The sequence below is a fragment of the Coffea eugenioides genome, chromosome 11, assembly GCF_003713205.1.
Source record: "Coffea eugenioides isolate CCC68of chromosome 11, Ceug_1.0, whole genome shotgun sequence".
Taxonomy (NCBI): domain Eukaryota; kingdom Viridiplantae; phylum Streptophyta; class Magnoliopsida; order Gentianales; family Rubiaceae; genus Coffea; species Coffea eugenioides.
This window is the reverse complement of record NC_040045.1, coordinates 22,428,512-22,435,179: the sequence shown is the minus strand read 5'-3', so window position 1 is coordinate 22,435,179 and position 6,668 is coordinate 22,428,512. Positions and strand designations below refer to the sequence as shown.

At 33.8% G+C, this 6,668-nt stretch overlaps 1 non-coding gene across 1 annotated transcript; it reads left to right on the top strand.

The window, feature by feature from the left end:
- The first annotated feature begins 6,045 nt into the window (after positions 1-6,045).
- On the top strand, positions 6,046-6,152 carry LOC113754674. The gene has a single exon (XR_003465351.1). It is a non-coding gene; the product is annotated as a small nucleolar RNA R71 (small nucleolar RNA).
- The last annotated feature ends 516 nt before the right edge of the window (positions 6,153-6,668 follow it).

Below are 6,668 nucleotides of genomic sequence, written 5' to 3'. Positions count from 1 at the left end.
TAGAAAAAAACTAGATACATTTTGTGTATATAAATAATTAAAATTACATGTTGTATATCAACATTGTCTGCTATTGAGACCATAGGTTCACCTCACTACTATGGGAATAGTTCCATGCTAATTTAACTATAAGGGTGAAATTTACAACCAAATATCACTCAAAACTAATGGACAATCAAAGTAGACTAGCACGATATAAGAAGATATATTTTGAGAATATGATGAGAAGTTAGAACGTGTATTTCCCCTAAAAGAATTCCACTATTACAATAATTATTGTTGTGCTATTGTAACAGCTCCTTATTAAGCATTATATGAAAGAATATGGGATCTCCCATACACTCAAAAAAGATGGACAAAAGAAAAATCCATAAACCAAATACCATTTCTCAAATAAAGATATCATTAGGAATATGAAAGTCATAAATCAAATAATGGTCACAACTCAAAATAAATTTAGATGTGATTGAGAATGTAATAACTCATCAAGTAGAATAGCAATTGCTAAAAGCAAATAGAAAGGATGGAATCACCTATGGTGTGACCAAGAAAAGCAATTATGTAAAAATAGTTAAGACAAAAAGTTAACTCCTACTTGCAAAAAATCATTAGAGATACTGGAGCAAATAAAAGAAATTTTTATAACTGTATGCAAGAATGAATTTCGCAAATGAAATTCTTTTAAGAAGGGAAGATTGTAACACCAAATATACCACCCAAAAGGGTTCGTGATATTTGAAACTCTTAAATATATTATTTAGCAAATTATAATTATCTGAAAAGTAAATCTAATAGAAAAAATTATATATTAATAGTAAGTGTAATCAAGATTGACCAGTTTGCAGAGACTAAGTACGTCAAAGAATGAATATTTAAAATATTAAGAAAATAGGAATAGAAAATGCAGGTAATTATTCCTCATAATTAAATTAGGTTAAGACTTATTTTTCTACAATTTTTACAATCACCGGACCCTACTAACTAGACCTCTAAAGATTAAATCTTGAGCTACAAACTCAAAATTTATTCTTTCTGTCAAAAGTTGACTTTTTATCCATGAGAAATTTGATTTTGAAACTATTTATATTCAATCCAAAATAGGGAGAGGGGATATTTCCTCATTGACGTCTAACATTTTAAGTAAATGGACATGTACATTTACTTCCATTTACGTAAATGATATTATGCAAAAATAAATCCTAAATGCTAAAAACCTAAACTTCTTGTAGTTTGAATGCTATTGGTTTAAACCTGAAGGACAAACTCCTAATTATTAAAAGCTGTGCGACCTCTCTTATCTATAAACACGTGTCCATGACAAGTGTCCTATGCCTGACACTTGTATAGCCATCATGACACGTGTCCCTAGTCAAGACACATATCACCGTGCATGACACGTGTCACTTTCATGTCAGTCTAGTGTTGACTAATCTCCTTCAAGTAACCTCATAAGTGGAGCACCTTCCCCTCATTTGTAACATTAAAACCAAAGAACCACCTATATAAATTTATAATAAAATATGAGGCGAGTGGGCGAGAGCATGAAAAAGGGAAGCAAGAAAGTATAAAAAAAAGATGAATGACAATGGGATGGTGTTGAGACATTAACAAGCTAATCTAGGATAAGATAATTCAAACAAGTATCCACTGCATTCAAGTAATGATAATAATGCATTCATATAGTTATTAAACATATAGTTACAGATTTGTATTCGTAGCAGTGGTTATGTTAGTCTCATACTAAAATCAGACAAAGTGAAATTAATGATTGCTACTCTCAAGTGTTTAAAAACTATTATGATGCATGCTTTTGTCTCGTTAAATGATAAATTCTTATTTAAGGTGAACATATTTTGCACATTTCTATATTGCATATGTGCTATTGTCTTTGTGAACCTGGATGTGATTGCACCGAAAGTGATTGACTATATTGGTTCACAAGCACAATGAACCATTTGTCGGTTGTGTACTTTATTGCATCGGAAAGTGTTTATGATTTATTTTAGCAAAGAATTGTATCGTGAATGCTTGTACTTGGCCATACTAGTTGTATACTTTATCGCACTAGTATTAGTGTTATACTAGTAGTGTGTCTTGATTCACCGAACAAGTAAGGACTATGTTGAATTTCATTTTACACATTGATCTGCAATTTGCTACTTGGATAGGAGATTGTCCATTTATTGTGTCAAAAGTGAAAGGCATTTCCAGAATTGACGTAAGTGATTGTTAAAATAGGAGGCTAAACTCGTGATAGGGACACAAGGTGGAACCACATCGTCACCAACATCAGTGAAGTGTCCTTCCATTTTATTGTGATTTATATGTTTTATGTGTTTTCTTTAAGCTTGAATATATATTCTCAAAAAGTTAACCGCACTTGCACAAACGGACCTTACTGCACTGTCAAGATCATACCAAAATATCAAACATTTTCCAAGATCGAAGTATTCAAGGTAGACATCAAGAAGAGATTGTCTCAGCAAAGCAATGGTACTTGTGCATATTGAAAATATACAAAATCTAGTGAATTTGAATATAACTTAATTTGACCTATTATATAATGCTTTCAAGACATAAATTATGAATTGTAAAAATACGTTTGTAATAAATGAAATGTATTGCTAATCTTTAAGTTTGTGATTGAGTGAGTCCTAATGTAAGTTAGGCAGTCTACCGCCAATGAAGCCTTAAGAGGAGGTGGAGTTGGGGTGTGACACCTATACCCTTCTCCTCTAATCTAGATATCTCATGCACTATTCTCTCTTAGTTATAACGACATCCCTCGTACATTTCTTGAGTTCTCTTTCTTTGTAAAAGAAAAGTAACAACTTAATTTTCATAAAAATATGCAAAATAGTAGTACCATATTGCACTTTCGTCTCATTCATCCTTCTGTTTCTTCTCTTGCATTTCTTCCTTGATTACACCGTAATGTACATTATGCAAACATGTTATAACTATCAAACTATATGGAAGAAGCTACACATATAAAGATGTCATTGATGTCTTAAAATACAAAATCTTGTATGAAAATCAAACCACATACAAGTGTGTGTGTGTATACACACATTTTTCTCATATATGTGTATATATATATTCATTTGACTAAAATTTATTCAAAATTTTTTTAGTAATAATCCTAATAAGATGAAACATTGTTAATACAATAGACTAGCACATATTATATTTCTTCCTTGAGAAGGAAATATAAAATCTCTTTGTATACCTACTCTTTTTTATTCCTTAGTTTTGATAATGACAAACCATCATGTATTAATGTTAGTCAAGTGTCATGCAAGTCGTATAAGCCATTTGGATTGATTTTATTGTTATTCTTGCAAAAGTCATAGTGTTATTTGCATCAGGTTGACGAGAAGTTATTGTGAAAGTTGAAATAATAAACAAAAATCACCTCTATCAACTGCCCAAGAAAACCTGTTGACCCCCAAAAGTATTTCGTTTATTTGTTTGGATAGCTTTTTCAGTATCGACAATCCAAAAGATAATGCTCACAAGACAGAAGTTCTTTGGCCATGCATTTGGCCACCGCTCTCAAATTCAACTATGGGAAAGATAGTGATATTTCAAGCTAAAAGTTTCTAAATTTTCTTGGCTGGTCTTTCAGCCACCTACTTCAAGATCAGCTATCCGAAACACTCAAAAGGCACAAGCACTTTTTTAATTTTCAGCCACGGTCTTGAACACTTGCCTACATATCAGTCATTTAAAAAGTTTAAGTACAAAGATGACATGTTCGACTACCTCTCTAGTTTATGGCTACCAAATGGTCAACGGTTAGTTTTTTTCTGCATTTAACACAAGACCATTAGGAAGTATTATGTACTTATTTTGAGACTCATCTATATAAAGGGGTTGAAAGTTGAACTTAATGAATAACTACATTTATTGCAAACAATTTAGAGAGATTTGTATTAGAAATAATCTCATTTGTGATATATGTGAGATTAAAAGAAATCATGTTTTTCAAAGAGAGTGAAAAATTATTTTGTATCAAGATGAGTTTAACTTGTGAGAGTTGTGAAACCATTGGCTCAACTAGAGTGTACTTGGTGTGAGCAAAGGTGAGCCCCTCTTGTACAATTAGCTATTGTCACACTAAATTTTTAAGAGATATTTAGTAGAGAAAAATTCAAACATAAAGAAGTTTAGAAGTGGAGGTAAACTTCAAGGAAGAAGTTGAACCACTATAAAATTTGGTTTAGGTCCCTTTTACATTTTAGTCATTTCTCTCTTTGCTTATTTGTACGAGTGCTATATGATTCTTGTGATTTGTGAACTTGCTAAGGCGAGGGTGTACTTTATCGACCTCGTTCTCTTCCTCTTGAATAGTTGCTACTTGTTATATGAATTTGTGTGACTTGCACTTGTACTCGAACATGCTTTTAACTCGTGAGCACTGAGCAGCAGCATGTACCATACCCTATCCAGGTGGGAGGTGCCTCTCATCCTGACTCAGTGCTATGATCGATTCTAAATCGATTGGAGCGTTGTCTCATCGACCAATTATACTTGTGGGGACGCCCCAACCCATTGGCTAACCTCGTAGCTCGAGTCGGCAAAGGCTTGGTCAAGAAGCTTGGTGAACCATGAAAAATTATATAGTTTGATCTTTTGAGATCTTGCTTGTCATACTCAAATAGTATTGTCACCTCGTGCTTGTTTGGTTTCGGATCCGAGAGGATGATATGGTGGATGGAGGAAGTACGTGGAGCTCTACGGACATGTTGCTACTTAAGTTGACGGAGGGTCAACCAATGATGGCTTGAACCAACCGAGAAGTGGGAATAATTCCTGAGAGCTCATGTATCCTTTCTACTTGTGTTTTACTTCCTACTTGCTCGCTTATATGAAATTGCTGTTAAGTTGCTTTTAAGTGTGCTATTTGATTTAGTTCATGCTGCTTGTTTGATTTTTTTGGCCTCACTGAGCATTAGCTCACCCTAAGTTGTTATTCCTTAACAGGTTTTGGAAATGGAAGTTGGGAACTCTAGACTAGCGATTTTTGGTTGAAACTAGTAAACCTTTTGTATGATATTGAGACATTTGAAGTATAAACTTTTTCATACTTGGGTTTTTGGATTGTAATTGTAAATGGTAGCTTTTGAAGAATATGCCTTGTATATTCAAAATATTTCTTTAACCCTAAATCTATGGTTGATTTGTGGATCTCTATTAAGTTAGAATGAGTGTGTGAGTCCTGACGAGAGTTGGGCGGGCGCCCCGCTGATACCCTAAGGCTCCCCCTAGGGAGAGGTGGGGGCGTCACATTTCAAATCATCAACAATCATTCAGTTATCTTCTCAACTCACTCTATTTGATGATGGAATCATTAAACCTAAAAAAGCGTGAAGTTTTCACTATTAAAATCCATAGAAATACAATTTTTGACACTTAAACCATAAAATGCATAACTTCACTAGAAACTTAGTTAATTAGCTATAACAATAATTAAAATACACCTAAACTAAATAATAACGCACATTAAAAACACATAAAATACACACTTATTAGGGAACGATATTGGGAGTTCAACTTTGAATTTTGGAACCCAAGTGGTCCCGAAAGACTAACTCCTTGATTTGTTTAAGAAATATTAGAGTGATTCCTCAACCCTTCATTATACATGTTAGAGATAGGATTATTCCTTGGTTGCAAATTCTGCCCACCATATGCTCCAACAAAAATTACATCTTCTATCATAGCAGGGGGCTCTCTATTGTAGTAGTTAGTAGCAGCATGTCCATACATATGACAATAAGAATATGGTTCCTAAGATTGTGTTTCCCTATTTAGAATGTAGCTACACCTAACAACTTAACTTAGCAACCTTCACTTCGTAAACACCTATTCTCTTTGCGCTGGATTGGCTTTTGTTAGGAGCTACAAGATAGTAACTCATAAAGACCTATCAAGTCCTTCGAATTCTTGTCCCTAGTTTACTGTCCAACTGCAATATCTATCATATTTTGGATTATCAAAGTCAACCCATCATAGAAGAACTGCACTTACAATGCTAGAGAGTACTGATGGTGAGGGCATTTGGCAAGTAACAACTTGAGATGCTCCTATGTCTCATGAATAGGTTCTCCTTCCTTTTGAGAAAATGTGTAAATCTTATTCTTTATGTTGATGGTCTTTTGAGGTGAGTATTATTTGGTCATAAAGATGTTATAAACATCTTTCCATATCCTCAAAGACCCCTTTGGTAGATTAAGCAGCCGTGATTTCACACGATTTTTGAGACAATATGGGAAGCACATCATGCGTAGATCATGCTCTAAAATGCCATACAAAGGAAATGTCCAGAATATTGAATAGAATTCCAGGATCAAGAAAAGCGGATCTTCACTAGCCAAGCCTTCGAATGTAGGCAGCATATTGAAATGAATAGTTTTTAGCTCATAATTTCTGATCCCATCAGTTAGTCAGATACAATGGGGAGAAATTGTAATTACGGAATATGGAATGTCCCTCAGACAAAATGCAGTAGGCAAAGCCGGTGGAGGATTCTGATTATTGTTATTGGCATTATTATTTGGACCATTTAATGTCAACTTTTTTTGGCCTGAACTACCCAATCCTGTTAACTCTATAGCAATGTCAATACCAAGTGAGGATTGTTGCAAAGCTTGCTTACATAATTG